This window comes from Filicampus tigris, chromosome 2 (genome assembly GCF_054856515.1).
Source record: "Filicampus tigris isolate MCC_2025a chromosome 2, RoL_Ftig_1.0, whole genome shotgun sequence".
Taxonomy (NCBI): Eukaryota; Metazoa; Chordata; class Actinopteri; order Syngnathiformes; family Syngnathidae; genus Filicampus; species Filicampus tigris.
Window position 1 is genome coordinate 26,779,553 of NC_141218.1, and position 20,139 is coordinate 26,799,691.

The 20,139-nt window shown below is 40.6% G+C and overlaps 1 protein-coding gene, 1 long non-coding RNA gene and 1 pseudogene across 5 annotated transcripts in view; 2 read left to right on the top strand and 1 right to left on the bottom strand.

The window, feature by feature from the left end:
• LOC147151930 (teneurin-3) overlaps nucleotides 1-20,139 on the top strand; it is a 291,176-nt gene that overhangs the window by 64,172 nt on the left and 206,865 nt on the right. The window lies entirely within an intron of this gene.
• On the bottom strand, nucleotides 2,996-3,554 carry LOC147151931 (uncharacterized). Its single transcript, XR_015084676.1, has 3 exons — nucleotides 3,544-3,554; nucleotides 3,183-3,237; nucleotides 2,996-3,106 (listed from the first exon to the last, which is right to left on the bottom strand). It is a non-coding gene; the product is annotated as an uncharacterized LOC147151931 (long non-coding RNA).
• LOC147151932 (uncharacterized) lies at nucleotides 17,705-18,752 on the top strand (annotated as a pseudogene).

The window sequence follows — 20,139 nt, forward strand, 5'->3', positions numbered from 1 at the left end:
TTTGACAAGGAGCACTGAGTGAAGATGCAGTTAATGTTAACTTCTTGCTCTAGCTCCTGGCTAGGGAAAACAACATGCTGAGCACGAATTATCTGGCAGGAAACAGATGTTTTAATAACTGCTAATAATATTAATAATCTAAGTTTCAATGTGGACCTAAAGTGACAAGTCACATTTTGTCATATGTTATAAATTTTGTTGTATACATTTCTCCCTTGACAAAATTCCTCCCCCAAAAAAATTGACTTTGGAAATGTTTTTTTTTTTTTTTCTGATTTTAGAGCACTGAGTACAGATGTAAGAAGCTACGTAAGCTTCTTGCTAGCTTCCTTTCCCGTTGGCTTGGATTCTGTTGAAACAGGTATGGTGTGGTGCATTTGAGTCCATCTCTTTGTGGTGTTTCGTCAAAGAGAAGCCTTAAATAAAGATGTGGACTGCTTCGTTAGATTTCCAAGCTAACATTTTACTGAATGGTTTTGACCACAAGCTAAAGCCACAAAAAGTTGAATTTGACATGAGATAAACCTGGGTGTCAAAGATTCTGCCCCAACAAAGCTAACACTAATTTTTACGAATTATTAATGCTCCTAAAGCAGTGGAGCTTGTTTCAGCATGATAACGCTACACGGCCACCAAACTTTCATAAGATTTACCAGAACCTATTACTGTGCCTGTGACAAAAAGTTATTTCCATTAGATTTGTCCGAGTATAAGCGGGTCGCCACGCCACTGGCGGCACCTTGTTATTGCAATCTTTGGAGGCAGGCTTTAATTACACCAATCGGTGAAACGAAATACGCTTTTTAGCGCTCTTAATGGCAAAACCCGAAACCTTTCACGCCGCTCATCAGTCATGTCAGAGATAGGCCTCCATGCGAAATTAATTTCGTAGCCGAGACCCCCAGTCAGACCTAAGTGAAATAAATGAGCTATTGAATTACCGCTTTATGATGCGCCGGGAAGATGACACGGCATCAGCAGCTCCCCAGCAAGATTAAAACCTGCTTAAGTCATTTTTTATGCCTCTACCTCATAAACTGTCATCTGTTTGTTTTTGTTTAAGCAACGGGAGGGGGGGTCACATTGTTGAGTGATGTGGGTCAAGTGGCATTAGACTGGAAAATGCAACGCCTTCAGAAAACCAATGCTGAGCGATGCTGTTATCAAGCTAAGAAAAGTGAGGACTGGAACACCGGTTAACACATCTAAGGCATATCATAGCAATCCCCAGATAGCAGGGTAATACGCCCCCCTGGGGGGCCTTAACCTGTACATGATGATATCAGAGCAATTTGATTGGACGATGAGGACGTCATGACATTGTTAACATTTATTGCTTCTCTGTCCATGAGATTGCATTTAATTGTCTTGCAGAAAAAAGAACAATGTTTTGGAATGGAAAAGTGTGGAAACATCTTTGTATTAGACCTTCCAATATCCAGATGCTGTGCCTTATGTCGACAATGATAAGGCGTTTGAAAAAACAAAAAAAAAAAAAAAAAAAACAATCACTGTTATTGTCCTGCAGAAAGTGGATAAGTGTTGAAACATTAAAGACTTTGTGTAAGACGTTCGATGACTGTTGGAGACACGCATCATAATAAATGTGAATAATAAAAACACAATACAGTGGTACCTCTACTTACGAACGTCTCTTCATATGAAATTTTCAAGTTACAAAACTCCCCAACAGGAAAATATGGCCTCTTGTTACGAAAGAAATTTCAGGACACAAAAGGTAAAAATACAGTATGGGCTGCAAGTCACAGCTCCAGAGTTTCCTGAACGCAACATACTCAAAGCTGCTCTGCCATTGGCTATTACCTAGCATCTTCCTGGCATCCCATTGGCTAAGGGGGACCTCTACTGTATGTGTCTATGTGTGTAGATAGACAGATAGACAGATATATATGTGATAGATATGTCTATGCAGCGTCCTCCTCATTCCCCCCTCAGGCCATGAGGTGTTCCGATAGTTTAACGTGAATTGGAAACGAGAAAAATAAAAAAAGGAGAAAATCTTTTTTTTTTGTCCATACAAACAAAGCAAGAGATAATGGAAAAGTATGAAAGGGGGATGCGTTTGGTTGATCTCGTAATGTATCGACAGTCGCCACGTTATTAAATCATTCATTCATTCATTCATTCATTATCCATACCACTTATCCTCACAAGTGTTGCGGGCGTGCTGGAGCCTATCCCAGCTGTCTTCGGGCAGTAGGCGGGGGACACCCTGAATTGGTGGCAAGCCAATTGCAGGGCACACAGAGACAAACAAACATCCACACTCACACCTAGGGGCAATTTAGAGTGTCCAATCAATTTACCATGTATGTTTCTGGAATGTGGGAGGAAACCGCAGTACCCGGAGAAAACCCACGCAGGCACGGGGTGAACATGCAAACTCCACACAGGGAGGCTGGAGCCGGGATCGAACTCACGACCTCTGAACTGTGAGGCGGACGTGCTAACCAGTCGACCACCGTGACGCCCGTTATTAAATCAGTTCTTTACAAAACGCCAGGCAAAAACCACTTCTGAGAGAGAATATGAACCAAAGAGGGCAAAAAGCGATGAGGACAGCAATTAAAAGGTAAACGACCATCATTTTTATTCTTCTAAAAAAAATGTTAGAAAGAGAATACAGGAAGGCCTTCAAATTACGACGTACATGACGTGACCTACGGCATTTTGACTTTACGACGCCCGCGCCTCTTCCGCGATTTTGTCCCCAGCACCATAGTGACTACGTTTACATGCAAACACAATTCGGGTTAAGGTAAAAATTCCAATTTCTGAAACATTCTGAATATCCCGTTTACATGATTGAGCGGACAGAGTTGCTCCGGCATTCGAATAACCCACTGTGAACGCCGACGCATACCGTCGTGACTCAAATGGACATCATTTCCGCTTGTTATTTTCAACTGTCAATAAAACACTTGATATCCATTTCACTCACCACAGGAATGAAGCAGCCGGTTTCCTCCTCGCTTCAAAAGTGTGTTTTGTGCTGCGTCTCTGAGCTTGTTTCTCTGAGCTGCTTGCGTATTTGCGGTGGGTTGTGCGCCAAACAGCGTAGTTCCGCATACAAGCACTTCCTGTACTACAAAGACCAGTATTCCTTGCGGTTGTGCATACGCAAAGTGTCTCGATCATGTCTGTTTGCGCGTCGGCAGTACCTTTGCCTTTTTCGCCCTCCTCTCCTTCTTCTCCATCCACCTTTCAGCAGTGATGCTAAAAGTACAGCATCATATGCTTTTTATTTTAATATATTTTTGTTTTTTTATACAAGGTATTTTCACGTAAATTTCAACTTTAACAGTGAAATCCGACATGCGCGGAAATGTGTGTTACATCGCCCGTGTAGGAACGGAACTGTTTGCAATTACAAGCAAACTTTAGCTACGACTTGAGTGAATTTTTACAAAACAAGGACAGCGACAGTCGCCGATATACTTTCAGCCATTCATTGTACGGGACAAAACATCAAACATGCTAATACAAAATGAAAACACTTCCAAGGTACATGAAGATGCTTACACTGAACTACCGGAACTCTGCCGTCAATGGGTAAGCAGCGCATCCTGATGTCATTTAGTAGGCCGCGCCCTTGAAAAACACATCAACACACGAATACTACATTGTGTCCCGGGCGTGTGATTTAATTGAGCCACTGAGAACTAGAGTGGGCTAACTCCATGTGTGTGTCATTTAGCAGGAGAGTGATTTAAAATGTTACGGTGTCAGTAAAATCAAGGGTTTTATTTATGTTATTGATGGCAATGATTACTTCTTCTTGATAGTTGTTCTAACAGAAACTGTCGTTTTTTTTTTGTTTTTTTTAATCAGATTTTAGTTTATTCCAAACACCTGTTAAATCAATATCTCATATAGATGATACAGTACATAACATTCACTTATACTAACATGTACCACAGATGCACTAACACCCAGGCTAAAGCATTACAGGTGTTTATTTTTTGAGTCTTCTGTCAGTCGCTGCATCTCACTTTCAGGGATGTTTGTGCAAGAGTGAAGGAATTGGGAGTTGTCCTAGCTGTTGCACTGATGAATCAGAAACAGCTTTGGGTGCACTAATGGACTGCCCCTTGCACTAGACGTGTCAAAATTGAAACTTCACCTTAATTGAGACCAGTATCGTTCCAGAAGATATGCCTTTTCTCTATGCATAACTTAGAAAAGACAAAAGTGGAGTTAGCCCACTCTAGTTCTCAGTGACTCAGTTACACATTGTAATGTCATTACATTCTCTTTAAGTATTTGGGAGTTAAGGTATCACTGGTTACTGGTTTCCCCAGCAGTTGATCAAAGAAATGCTGTGAAAACGCTAGCTCTGACATGTCAGAACTTCTTCTTTTCCTGCACCCCGATTACCCCCGACACCCCACCCCCACCCACCTTTTTTCATGCCAACCCCCTGCCGATTCGCCTTTTGCACCATCTTTTCTTGAACGTTCTCTTTCACACGCCCGACGTATGCCGCTGCTGGTACGAGAAGAAAACCAGCTCTCTCAATGAGCTCGCCTGGAGAGGTGGGGGTTCTCGGCGTCCTCTCACCCAGGGGTCCCAGCGGGAAGCCCCGCCGATGCCGGGCACCCCGTCCTGCGCCCCCCCACCGAGCCGATGCCTGCTTGCCGCATCGCCATAATCCATATTCTAAAGGCCAGATGGATTAAAAGAGACACTCGATGGTCCCAGACAGTTTTGGCCGCCATTTCGCAACACGTCTTTCTGGATGAACTGCCAGGCTGTTTTCTTCCTTTTAGTCTGGAACATTAAGCACATTATGTGAATGGCCTGTTTCCCATATTCTTTACTTGTTGCTATTCTCCTCTATTTTTTTCTTTTTTCTCCACCGGAGTGAAAATGAATCTCCTTGGCTGTAGGTGGATTGGGTTCCAGGAGTGAATGGTCGGGGTAATCCTGCCATGACGGACGATGGATGAATGGAGACGGGTGACCGTCCAAAGCCAGGTTGACGTATTGTGTGATTTATTCCCTGGGCAATCCCGTTCTCAAGACAGCTGCCCTTCTATTCGGCTCTGATACCTCATGCTAGTAGTCCAATTACTGTGTACACCAGTGGTTCACCAGGTGTCTGTGAGCCATAGCTTGGGGTCTGCAAATTGATCACATCAATCTGAAGTCCCTGTATGAAAAAAAAATATTGTATTTGTTTTGTCAAAAGAAAAGGCATATTATTCCAGGTATAAAGTCCCATTTTGTTTTGTGTTCATTTCATCTGTCTTTTGTAGACATACCTTATGTCCAGACGTTATGCTATACGACGACAGTGATCATATGGAATCACTTTCAATCGTCTTGCAGAAAAGTAGGGATTTTTTTTGGAAGGAAATAGTGTCAAAACATGAAAGACTTTGTCCAATTAATGCTGGTTCAAGTTTCTGAAAACCTATGTCCAGGTGTGCATTGTGCGTAAGATTTCTTTCTGGGGTGGGTTTTTCAGTCATTGGATGTGTCATTGAATTTTAAAAAAAATGGTGTTGGGTGTGCACGTATACGTGTGTGACTGGCTTCGATCCCTATAAGCATATTATTTTGGGAGTATGGGAGGTTGGAAGCCCATGAAAGGATACACACTATATTGTTCAGCACCCCAATACATAGTGAGAGTTGTTTTTGCACAACCCCAGTGATAAAGGTCACTGCCAAAAAGCCCTTACCTCTGGTTTGGCCCAGTCAATCCAAAGGCTGAAATACTCCCCAAAGAATTGTGTAATCCTTTGGATCGCCGGTGCCGCATCCCAACCCCCCCCCCACCCCTGACGTGTCAGAGAGCCACAGAAGAAAGGTAGTGGATATAAGCATGCTCTCAGAGTCATTGTTATTTTGATCAACTGATGGCAAACTATTTGTAGCGTTTAACACTGAAAATAATGTCTTCCAATGTCAACTGCCTGCATATATCCATTTTTCGATCGACAGTATTGTTTCTCTGTCAGGGCTCTGATGTTGAGCGTACTTCCTTAATAAAGGAAGAATCCTTGACCCAGATCTTGTGGGTTTGCCATGTATCAAATCTGAGTTTCTGACTTTTTCATGCTTGAAATCCAGGTCAAAATGTCAAAAGTAGTTGTTGTAACACAGCCTGTGTTGTAAGATTATCAGTGCTCTCAGCATGTAGTAGGTGTCAAATCCATCTTTTTGACTCTTCTGGCTTTAGTTAAAAATACTTATTAAAACAATAGTACATGTTCACGAGAAGGTTGTCAGTTGGTTGTTTGGTTCTATAGCTAGCAGCTAGCGTTGGAAGCTAATGTAGCATTCTAAAAGCCAACCAAAATGAACAATTAACGTACTGGAAACAACACTTATGCGGAGGTAGAAATGTTTGGTGTCGCTGTCGTGTGAAAAATGCATTAGCTTGCCCATGGGACCATGTCCAGTTCTAATTTGTGGGTCCTTGCTAAGGAATACCATGTGGGAATTGTAATGAGGCCATTCATTATTCCCAGAAGAATAGGAATCAGCATCATCTCAGGTGTTGGCAAGAGGGACAAACATGGATACGTTGCTATCTAATAATAGAATCAGTGTAATCGTTTGATTGAGTCCACACTTGTTTTTCCATCGTGTTGGGAAAATGTCAAAAATAAACTCAGAGGCTCCGACCCTCTGCTCTTACATTGAACGCAAGCACAGGAATGTAGGTTGGGTGAGTCTGTCATTTATAAAAAATATATATATTTTGTGATTCACACAATAAAATAATGCGGTGCGTCAATCTTTTTTTTTTTTTGTACGGCACAGTTATATAACATTAACACAATACAGACTCATGTAGGTAGGACTGTATCAATTCTACATTAAATAGATGCAGTATTTTTTGGCCAATATATATTTTTTTAATTCAAACTACTTTTGTAATTATTTTTAATTTGATTTTCGTTACATGTTTGAATACATGTACTCTAAATAGTTTTTAAAATCAGATACATTGAATTGAAATTATATAGTGATTTTTTTGTTTAGCTTATATCTAATCATTTTTTTATATTTCATTCATTTAGCAGATGAAATAAAATCAAGTTCTTGTCAATGTAGGGCCATCAATAAAGGGTAATGCTGTTAGTATAAGTGAAACTCAGATTTTTTTCCAGGTCAGAATGTTCAAAGCAGTCATCAAAAATCAGTGATATACACATTTGGGATTATCTTGGTAAAGGCAAATCTTTGATACAGCTCTTGGGAGTTTACCATGCGTCAAATCAAAATGTTATGGCTTTACGAGGTTTACAGTGGACTCCAGCTATTCGCTGGCAACAGAGACTGGCCGGTCTGCGAAGAGCGAAAATTCTTTGAGGGCCATTATGAATGTATAAAATTTCAAAAATTCTGGAAAAAACGGGGACAAACCAAACAAGACAACCAAAAAAGACTATAAACAAATTATTTAAAAAATATATATTCTAAAGAATATTGAAAAAAAAAAAAAACCTGCATAAGCATTAACATAGCTGGGCATTTTACTAAGATTTCCCAGTCAGTTTATCACCTTCTGCCTGCAGCCGGGGTACCCTTCCGCCGTCCGTCTATCAGCGTTTTTGTCCGGCCGGAACAAATAGTAATTGCCTATAGGCCGATTCGGCTATCATTTTCGGCTTCCGTTTGCATTTCCTTTTACAAACTTCGAGCACCTTTCACTCGCGTCCCTCCCTCCTCCTCCTCCCCCTCACCTCCGAGCAATATTTGAAACTAAAGATTCACCATGGCATGGAAGCCTCACCGCAGCTGACTAAATGCGTCTACTTTTAGGACCTTTTTGGACCTTTGAGGACCTTGACCGCGGCCAACGGGAAACGGGTGCTGCGGCCGTTCAAGCCTCACCACGAAAATAAATGATAGACGATGACATAGACGGAAAAATGGGCTTCCGACTATGCTTAATCCTTTTATTTAAAAAAAAAAAAGTTTCCTTTCTATTGTTTATCGCCAACAAAATGGGCGTCCGTCATAAGATGGACAGACCAGTCCGTCACATAGCACTTTTTGTTGTTTTAGCTTTGGTTTGAAACATTCAAAGCGGGGCATTTACACGTAGAGGTAGGCAGGTTATTTTTGGACAAAGCTGTTAGGTTTACCATGTGTGATATCCAAAATTTGTAGCTGCAGGTCGAAACACTAAAAGCAGAGTATTCATGGGCCTTGATAACTCTCAAAAGTGAGCATTATTACATTTTTATAAAAAGTGGCATCTAAACAGCTCTAGTGGGTTTACCATGTGTCATATCTGACTTTTTGGCCACTGCGTTTAACCAAATTCATGTACAGTAATTCAAAGAAGTTGCGAATGTTTTAGAGCATTATTACCTTTTGTTGAGGCAGAATGTTTGGCTTTACCGTGTGTCAAGTTCCTCCTTTTTTGTCTGGATGCTCCATCCAGCCAGACGGCGTAAGGCGATCCGTGATAGAGTGGTGCAAAAATACTGCCGTCTACTAGACGGAGGAGGGGTGTTGTTGCTGGTGATGATAGCGGGGAGGGGGGGGGGCTGTGCGGAGGGGTTAGCCCACGAGAGGGTGAGTTAAAAGAGAGCACGAAGAGGAGGAAGGAGGAGGGTGGTAGTGGTGGAGAGAGTGCGGCAGACAGCGACTCGGCTGCTAACTACCGCGACACCCCGTACGACTTCCCGCACCGACGCCGGCTGCATCCATCCTTTTGAGGGGGACGGGAGGGGGGCGGGGGGGGGGATGCTTTCCAGCATGGTCGGAAGATAAAAAGGAGAGGAAGAGGAGGAGGAAGGGTTGGTTCGGCGAGCGCTGCTGGCTGGCTGGCAGGCGATGCAGAACTGCACCGCCGCCTAACAAGTGCAGCTTTCAGTCTCCAGTCAGGGAAATCTGCTCACGAGGTAACAACTTCTTTGTTTTATCCCGCCTGTGATGATCACCATGTTAAAAATGCACTGAGCTGTTGTAGAGTACGTCATGGACAATATATACAATGAATGCATTGTAACGTGTGTGTGCGCGCGTGTGTGTGTGTGATAGCTGGGGGCCCTCATTGAGACTGCAGACTATATGTTGTGTCTCCCCATGTGCACTCTGATGGTAGGTAATTCCTCCACCAAGCAGGGTCATGCTGTCATCTCCTGTGATTGTTGGCAGGTTTGTGCGGGATTTAGCCAATGAGCATGCAAGTTGGATCAATTTGGTGCTGGTCCAAGTGGTTGAGCCTTGGCGGAGGTCTGAGCTTGGTCATATCTCCACCAAGGATTTGGTTTGTTTGTGACTGTTTTTCTAAACCTGATATAGATTATTTTTGTTGGTATGTGTCAAATTTGAATTGGTCAACTGTGGCAAAGGTCTGTGGTTGTCCAAATACAATACCGGTTACATCCACCAAGGAGGAAATGCATTGCTTGTTTGTTTTTTTGTTGAGTGTCCAGGTAAGCAGTATGAAACACTATGATCACATAAATATTTTGAGGTTTTTTTTGGGTGGATTGCAAAAATCTTGACTATTTGGCCTTGGCGGCGGCATGCGTTTGTCCTTCATACATGTTGCCTCAACCAAGGAGGCAACTCTTTTTCTTGGTTTGTGTTTTGGTAATCATTAAATACAATAAACTCATTTTAATATGTTCTTTTGTGTATTCCAAATTTTGGCCTTGAGGAAGTCTACGCTTACCATAGCATACTAGTTACCTCCACCAAAGATACAATGTATCTGTTTCCTTGTAGGCAGAACTCATTTTGATCATTTGTTTTGTCGATCCCAAATTGGGATTATTCAGCCTTGGCGAAGATGTGTGTTTGACTGAGTTCAATATCAGTTACCTCTGGCAAGGAGGGAATGGATTTGTCTGTTTTTAAGTGCAACATGAAACACTATCAACTGACTTTTCAAATTTCTCTGAAGTTAAAGTTGCAAGTTAGAGTATGTCACGACCAGCTTTGCACATACAGACACTGACATTTTTGCCCATTCTTCTTTGCAAAGAAGCTCAAACTAAGACAGATTGGATGGAGAACATCTGTGAACAGCAATTCTCAAGTTTTGACATTGGGATTTAGTTCTGGACTCTGACTGGGCCATTTTAACACATGAATATGCTTTGTCTAAACATTCCATTGTAGCTCTGGCTTTATTGTCTTGCTGGCGGATGAATCTCCTTCCAATCTCAAATCTTTTGCAGCCTACAACAGATTTTCTCCCAGGATTTCCCTGTATTTATATATTTGGCTCCATCCATCTTCCCATCAGGTCAGACCAGCTTTCCTGTTGCTGAAGAAAAGCAACTTCACAGCATAATGATGCCACCACCATATTTCACAGTGGGGATGGTGTGTTGAGAATGATGAGTGGTATTAGTTTTCCACCGCACATAGCACTTTGCAGTTAGTCCAACAAAACAAAACACATTAAAAAAAAAAACAAAAAACAAAAAAAAAACTTGCCTTCGTATGCTTTCCTTCTTTCCACTCTTCCATAAGGGCCAGATTTGTAGAGTGCATGACTTGTAGTTGTCCCGTGGACAGCTTCGCCCACCTGAGCGGATGATTTCTGCAGCTCCTCCAGAGTGACCATGGGCTTCTTGGCTGCTTCCTTGACCAGTACTTTCCTCACTCGCTCTCTCCGTTTCGGTAGGCAGTCGTGTCTTGGTAGGTTTGCATGTGTGCCATACTTTTCCCATTTTTGATGATGGATTGAACGGTACTGCTTAAAGGGAAATCAACCCAAACATGTTTTTTTCAATAATATGTTACCAGCACGCCTACTAGTTGAAACACAACATTCTGATTGACATCGCGTTTGTGGAATATGAGTTAAGCAAAAAATCCACCCCTTTTTAGCCATCTCAGTGGGCGGCCATTTTGTTACTTCTGTCGACTGAAAATGACATCACAACTGCTCAGGGCTCAGATAATGACCAATCACGGCTCAGCTTCAGAAAACCGGTCAGCCGTGATTGGTCGTTACCTGAGCCCTGAGCAACTATGATGTCATTTTCAGTCGACAGAAGTGACAAAATGGCCGCCCCCAGAGATGGCTAAAACAAGTGGATTAACTCTCATTCCACAAATGCAATATTTATCAGAATGCCTTATTTCAACTGGTGGGCTTGCATAGAACATATTCTTTGAAAAAATAATGTTTGGGTTGACTTTCACTTTAAGATGTCCAAATTTTGGGATATTTTTTTCTAAACATAATCTAACCACAAACTTTTTCTTAACTTTATCCCCGATCTGTCTGGTGAGTTATGATGCCGTTGTTCACTAGTGTTATCTGACAAACGGCTTAGGCCTTCACAGAATAGATGTCTTAGTAATTCTGAAGGCAATTGACTAAGTAATTCTGAAGGCACTTGGTTGCACTGGATTGTATTTCAGTGTATCTGACTACAGGGGACTGAATACAAATGCACTCCACACGTTTCACACTTCACACTTCAAAATTTGAAAACCATATATCCTTTTTGTTCCACTAGGCATTTATGTGCTATTTTGTGTTGGTCTATCACATACAATCTCAAGAAAGTACATTCAAATTTGTGACTGCAAGGTCACAAGATGTAAAAAAACGTTCAAGGTGTTTAAAAACGTTTTCAAGGCACTATACCTCTACGGAGGAGATCATGTGTTTGTTTGTGAATGTTCCGGGATGCATTTGCTCTTGTGTTTTCCCATGTTTGTCTGAGTTTCTGCCTGTGATATTGTAAGTGTTTTTGATGCTGATGCAAATAGGGATAGCATGGCCTTGGCGGAGGACTGAGCTCCACTGATTAACCATCTTAATAACGCTGTCTGTTATTTCGCCAAATGAATTGATTGCATTTTTGGGGCCCTCAACTTTCCCAAAATACTCACCAATCTTTCATTTTTTCCAAGTGCTTATACGCTGGTAAAAATGTTTGTGCTTTGTGGGTCCCCAATACAGTCTTCTCAAAACTCACTCAATTGTGACCCTTGGAAAGTTAGAAAAAAATCTGCTCCAGATGCCAGTTTCACAGATTGACAGAATGTAGTGGACAAGTCCATCATAACGGGAGGCAGATGCAACCCATGCCCGAAATTGAACAGGATGTCATTTTAGTTTGAAGCAGCCATTTTATGCCAATTCAAACCCCTAGAAGGGAATTTGCTCATTTCAGCCCACGTGCTCCATATTTAACATAGCATAGATGGCTAATATACACAATCAAGTCAGTGGAGGTGTTGCTTTGTCAGTCGACTTTGATGAATGGTGTGGCGTTGACGTCACACGCCTGCCAGACAGAGACGGATTGAAGTGCTTAACACACCAATGGCCACCGAGACAAAGAGTAATTGGTGCGAGGTGAGTGGTGGCCAGTGTAAATGGAGTAGATTGTAAATAGTGACATTTTGTACCAAAAAATGCTCCAAATAATCACATTTTCAGTGTGAATATTGAAAACATACAGAAGATTTACACTTAAATGCATTTGAAAAAACTCTGGCCTTTCAGTTACGAGTATGGTATTTTGGACAATAGTGCAATAGTCAAATGCAGGAATTTATGATTTGATTTCATTTTTTTCTCTAATTAGGTGGACTCAGTGAAGCAGCATTTGGCTTCTTACCCTCTGTGAGTTTTATATATTCTATTCTAGATCATGATGGACAACTGCATGTTTGTGATTACAAGGCGGCTCGTGTTTTGGTCCAAGTGTAACAGCAGCTGCCATGCTTGAGTTTGTATACTGCACTCCATGTATCTGGTCCGTACAAACTCTCCTTTTGGTGTTTGCCAAGATTTATTAGAGTAATGTATAAAAGGTACACTATATTCTTCCAAAATATGTTTTGTTTGCATTCATGACTGCACGATTCAAAATCTTTCCTGTTGATGAAGAAAAGCAACCCCCAAATGAGTACAGAATGTATTCATTTGAATTATATACTGTCAATAATTTCATGTTCAAACATATTGGTCTTTTTTTTTTGCAACACATTTGTGATTCCCTGGTTAATACTCATTGGTGTTTTTATATATAAATCATTGTGTTATTTTTCCATGTATTTAATTGTTTTATTTATTTTACCGGTGGCACATTGGATAACTGGTTAGCACTTCCGCATCACACTTCAGATGTCGTGAGTTTAAAGCGGGGCCACCGCATTCCTGTGTGCAATTTGCATATTCTCTGGGTACTCCGGTTTCCTAGTTTTATTTATTTGTTGTTATATAATTCGTAATTTATTTTGTTTTATTCATTTTTATTTGATCTTCTTTTACTATATTTGTAGTAGTTTTATTTGTGCATGTATTCTAAATATCTATTTGGTTTTACTTGAGTCGATATTGCTTCTTTGATTTGAAAATACTGCTTCAGCCTGCAAAGCAGTGTTTTGCAGAATCGGCTCCTTCTGCAGTGTACAGTGGGAGAGGGGGGGTGTGGCGGTCTATAGTGATCCAGCCGTCTTTATACGTGTCACTTGTAATTATGTTGAAAAATTAGGTTGCTGCACGCAGGAGAGAGAGTGAGAGAAACAAAGCGTTGCTGAGCACTGTACTGTTATACGACATGCTGGCCGAGGTTTGCTGTGACATTCGCCACCGCTGCAATCACGTCGTTGGTGTGAGACATCATAAAGGGCTGATGGGATGTCACTATAATTTTAGACACCCCTTTGTGAATGGACCATTACCTTACAACTAGTGGTTGTGTTTATTTCCATTGTACAATGTATTGGTTATCATGAATAGCAGGCTAGACGAGCCAACAAATCGTTATGACACTTGCTCTACGTTGTGCATGTGCCTATGCATGCAGTGGGATCTTTTTCACTGTGGATTAATTCTATTTGTTCTGTTTATTTCTACTGTGCAAGGTTGCAGTTAACATGACTAACTAGTGAGAGGAGCCATCACATTACCCATATCACATGCACGTTGTGTATATGACTGTGTGTAACTGATGATGCAATGGACTTTTTTGAGTAAGGAATATTTAGAGTTGTTAGTGTTTATTTCCATTGTGCAAGACGGTTGTTATCATGATTCATAGGCAAGAGGAGCCCTCAGATATGACGTGTGAATGTAGGCGGGTGTGGCTGAGCATGTTGTAAACTCCTTTTTGACTTTGTTGGAATCTTTCTGTTTATTAATACCTGCATTGTGCAAGGTGCTAGTTAATCTTATCTGCAAGAGAACTTCAAAGAAGTGTGCTGCAGACCATTTTTTGACCGTAAATTATGTCTCCTGATTGTGTATATTTCTATTGTGCAAGGTGGTGTTTATGAATAATTGGCACAAAGCGCCGTTGTGTGAACTACTTGTATATTACAGGATGTGTAAATTGCGCCTATGCCTGTGCGTGACTGCACGCGCAGTGGATTTTTTTCACTACACTAAAGTTTACTCTGAGTCACTATTTCTAATGTGCAAGATAACGGTTTTCATGGATAACTGGCGATCCTTCAATCATGAAAATTACATTCATATGACACACGTTACAAATTCGGCCATGGACTACTTTTTACTCTCTGGGCTATTTGTGTTAGTTCTATTTATTTATTTTGTGCAAGGTGGCGGTCAACATTAATAACTGGCAAGGGGTGCAGTCAAGTTAGAGTAAATATTTAACACATCTACATCATGTGCTTTTGATATTCTATCCAGGCCGTTGAGTAGAGCGTATAGAAAAAGAATCTTGTTCAAATTCCGAGACGCATGTTTTGAGTCAAGTTACTTTGCACAGGAAGCCGTCAACACGATGAGGACGATGTTAGCGAGGTTATCCAAGCTATTTACTTTGGAGCGCGATCCGAGACCCGCTGTTATCAAAGAGACTATCCATGCGGCACATTAATACGAATTAGCGAGCGGGCAACACAGCCGGGCTTTGATCAGAGGTGTGTACACTGCAATTCTGGGATAGAGTCAAGTGTGGTAAGGTATCACTGAATCCAATTATTATTATCAGACGGTTGGCGTTCCTGAAATTCCAGTCTTGCTCTCGATTGGTATCTTTTGCTTGTCTTTCCAGCTGCTCATTATGACACATATTGTACGGAACATGGTGGAAGGTTGAAGTTCTGTGCTATCTTTTTATTTTGGGATGGTAGGCTCACGAGTTTGCCTTTAGCGTCTTGAGATTTCACTGTTCCCTGAACACATTTAAGTACAGTAAACCGTAAGCTAGCCCTGCTGCAAATTGCAAAAAACTGTGAGTAAATGATATTTCTATTATCTAGGGATTTGGTGGCATCTCTAGTATATTTGCACATTACAGAAGGAGTATGAAAAAAATACGTAGGTTCTTCTAGTGAAGATAGGTTCAAACACAGTGATGAATTCATGAATAGCTAAACACAAATAGGCAAGTGGTCACTGTACACCCTGTCCTGGATGCAGCAAAGCATTAGCCAGAATGTAAACACATGCGCAGAATTGTTGGTTAATCCTCTTGTTAAAGTACAAAAGACCCACAATGGTCACCGAACTATCTCATTGTGAAAACTGCAGATGCGCAACTATCAAAAAGAAAACAATTTGAATGAAAGCTGTAAACAGCAGCAATGAACGAGGCCCTCGTGCTCCCATTTTCCTGGCAAATCCTCAAAACGATCATCAAACTTTGATGTTATGTTCCACCCACATTAATTTCCTACATTAATTGCAATTATACAACTGTCTAGGAAACTTTATTCCGATTGGGGCATTTGGATGAATTCCCTTTTAGGAAAAATACCAGCCCTGGATTTTGCCAAAAATATCAGCTTTAAACGAACATCATGATGATTTCCTGTTTTATTTCATGCATTGTTCCTTGAGATTTTTTGTTGCATCCTGATATAATTGACATGCACACCCAATATCATGTTGATTGGTGAAACTGGTCCAGGATACCTGTTTGGGATTAAGGTTTATTCAGATGATTTACCTCCGGGTTTGCCAAAGTGGTAGCCATGATAGAATATTCCCATAAAAGGCTTTTTAAACCAACGACGTCCTGTTCAATTCCTTGAGACCTTTTCATGTGTCGTGTTATGATAGACATGTCCACCCAAATTCAAGTCAGTGGGTGAAACGAGTGTGCTTTTTTTGCTATTTGGGTGCTACTGAGTGACTGAATGGGAGAGTTTTTAAGCATGTTGAGGGACCCAAAAGGCTGATTAATTCTGGCAAGATTAATAAAAAGGTCAAACTTTGACACAGAATAACAAACCTACCCATGAATCCGTAATAAATGTAGATTCATAATCCACCAATTTGAGTGCATTGGCCTGTGAAGTTTCTATTTCAAAATGTAAAAAACACTTGTGGAGGAAAAAGCTGCCTTCAGATTGAATAACGCTGAATGGTTTCAGGGTGAAAAGTCTAATTCTCGCTTTTAATGACGTGAGAGCCTGTCCTGGTCTGTTCAATCCTAACATTGCTCTCTTTAATTGAAGTATATTTCATATTTCTATCTCATTATAAAGACTTTTCATCATCCTCGCTCTCTGTTATGACTGCAAATCAGATTTTAATTACTTTTCCCCTGAAAAGACAATTGAGGCTTTCAGGTGCGACTCTTTCTTGCATATGTGCAATTTGACTTGACAGAGCTTTAATTGAAAATTTAGGATAAAAAAAACAAAAAAAGTGAGCGTTTCCGAGATGGCGTCACTCTGCAGGGAAATTCTAACTCGTGCACTCTAAAAATCTAATTCAAGTTATTTTGGTGTGATATTAATGTATTAACACAGTTTCCTGTCAACATCCTGTCCAATCGCAGTTAAATCTGCCAAAGTACTTGGCAACCGGCGTTTGCAGGCTGTGACTCTTGGCACAGAGGCTCACCTCAAAAGTCGTGGAGAAGACGACAACGTGACAGCTCTGACGAAGATTGAGTGACAGCCGAAACTCTCAGCAAGTTTTACAGTTATTCTTTGATTGAACCGGATTCTTTGATCGCCGCGAGAGTGCACACCTTAATGCCACGAGAAGGAATCCACCACCGGAGGAGTTTGAGGATATTTTAACCTCCCTCAGCTCCTTGATTGAGGAAGTAGCGGCGGTAAATGTTCAACAAAAGCAACTCCTTGGTCTGCTGGAGGAGGTAAAACAACTGAGCCTTCAAAATGCGGAAAAGGACCGGCGCATCATAGAGTTGGAAAAGAGAGTGTACGATTTGGAGCAATATTCCCGAATCAACGATTTGGTGATCACTGGCTTTAAGATCAAGCCGCTGCTCGTATGCGCGAGCGGTGGCGGCGGAAAGTGAGCCCAGCGACCAGGAGGCAAACTCGGTGGAGCAACAAGTGGCAACTTTTTACAAAGCAAGGGGATTGAGTTGGACACACAGCACATCGAGGCTTGCCATCCTCAACTAGTGCGCAACGAGAGACCACCGACAAACATCATGCGATTCTCCAACCGGAAAAATAAGGCGGCACTCTTAAAACAAGGACGAACACTGAAAGGAACGGACATCTATATGAACGATCACCTGACTAAAAGGAACGCTGATATCGCAATGAAGGCAAGATACCTGAAAACACTGCGCAAGATTCAACACACTTGGGTAACAAACTGTAAAATATTCATCAAACTGAATGGAACACCTGAAGAAGCAAAAGTACTGGTGGTGAGCGATATGACAGACCTAGATAAGTAGCTACTAGTGCTAATCAACGGATTTGAGACTGACCGTTAGCTACTATGAATAATACATCTAATGCACGGACTGCACCAAGGGTCAACCATGACATGGACATGTTACAGAGAAGCATCAACAGTAAACAAATTGACTGTAGATATTTCACACAAGAACAGTGCAACAGTTGTATTAAATCTGAAGGTAAACTATCAATGATACATTTCAACAATAGAAGCGTGTATACTAACTTCAATTCTATCAAAAAATACTTAAAACAATTCACTTATCCTTTTAGCATCATTGCAATTACAGAAACCTGGTTTAATATTGATAAAGGTATTGATTTTTTTTAGACGATTATGATCTACAATATATGAATAGAGAAAATAAAACTGGGGTTGGGGTTGCTCTATATGTTCACAATTCCATCAAATGCACAGTACTAAAAGATATGACCCTAGCAATGAATGGAAATATGGAATGCCTAACTGTGGAAATTCATAATGAAAAGAAGAGAAATATTATTATAGCCTGTGTATATCGATCACCTAGTTCGAGCATACAACAATTTAGTGAATTGATGGAAAAATTATACTCAGTTGTTAAACATAAGACTGTTTATCTGTGGGGATTTCAATATTGATTTGCTAAATCCAACCAAACTGAAAACTATTGATGACTTCATGGATACAATGTACAGTATGTCCCTGCGCCCAACAACAACCAAACCCAGTAGAATATCATCTCACAGTGCAACAATAATCGATAACATTTTTATTAATGACATGTTTGATCTAACTGTGAGTGGACTGCTCATTTCTGACATCACCCATCATTTACCAGTCTTCATAGTGTATGACAGTGATTTCAAGAGAATTAAACAAGATGTGCTAGCAAATTTTAAACGAATAAGAACTGAAGAAACAATTAGTAATTTTAATAGCTGTCTAATGCTGCAGGACTGGAGCTCAGTCTACAATCAGATGGATGTGGATAGGTCTTATGATAACTTCCTTGAAATATTCCTTTCTCTTTACAATAGTCACTGCCCACTTAAAAAATATCAGCAACATAAAAAAATATCTGAAATGTCCCTGGTTAACCAAGGGAATACAAAATGCTTGTAAAAAGAAAAAGAATGTATACAATGTTTGTTAAACCAAAAACCAAGGAGGCTGAACAAAGATACGGCCTTTATAGAAACTAGCTAACAGATATAATCAGAGCTAGCAAACACTTGTATTATAAAAAAAGGCCATACGACAATAAAAATAATATCAAAGGAACCTCAAATATCCTGAACGCTATAGTAAAACGTGGTTCATCTAAGTTCACATATCCAGAGTACTTTGAGGATGAGCACGGTCCTAATTACATGACCAACTCTGTCAATAACTTCAGTAAATTTTTGTTGAATGTTGGCCCAGATTTGGATGCAAAAAATTCAGATTGTAGTACTGTTCAATATGGGGATGTCATAAATAGTAATCCACAGACCATGTTCTTGACAACAACTTGCGAACAATAAATAGTTCACCTAGTGCATAAAAGTAAAGCAAACGATCCACAGACTGTTACAATACAGATATGTCATTAATAAAAACTGTTATAAATAATATTTCAAAACATATCACCTATATCTGTAATCTGTCATTCAAAACAGTGTTCCAAAGAAAATGAAAATAGCCAAAATAACAAATAAAATTAGCCAAAATAAGCACTTCACTTCGCTTATTGTCCATATAATCGGAAATACTGGGGCGGTTGTTCTAATACTTTCAGAGGTTGAAGCGCATAAGTAAGAGCATAAGCAGAGATGCAACATACATTTCGGTGACGATTGATTGCAGTTTTCGGATGTTAGGCGACGTTAAGTTTCCTATATTACAAGTTTAAGACTCCCTGGCACCATCACAGGACAGCAAGTGAGAAGGGGCAATAACATTGGGGTCGGCGTCTTAAGAGCAATTTGAACCCGTTTCATTAAAAAAAAATTATGGGAGCCACAAACCCTTTGGGCATCTAAAATGAAGATCGATTTTCAGTTCCTTTTTATTTCTGCTGCAGACTTGAGCCGGGTGGCCCGTTCTGAGCGATACTGTATGTCAGTATGCCCGCCATATTGGATGTGGCCATTGTATTACCCATAAAATTATAGTTATAAAATTGAGTTACAATGACATAATTCAATCGAAAGCAATGGTTCAGTATTAATCCCATGAGTTTTTGCTTGATGATGAATCTCCAAGGAGCAGGTGAATGAGGTATCTTCACAAATCTCTTCACTTTGCTACATTCAATACGGCTGTGGCGTTGATGTACTTAAAGTGGGGATCTATATATGTACTATAATTGTTGTTTATGATACTAATTGCCAGCGGGGATTGGTCTGTCTGCACAGGTTAGAGTGTACTAAAATAAGCTGTTTGTGGATGACAATAGCAGTTAGCCTCACTCGCTATGGCTATTCCAATCGCTGTTAGTCTTAAAATATGCATACTAGCACGACCAAGGGGCTGGCAGCGAGGAACGAGGTCAGTCGCAC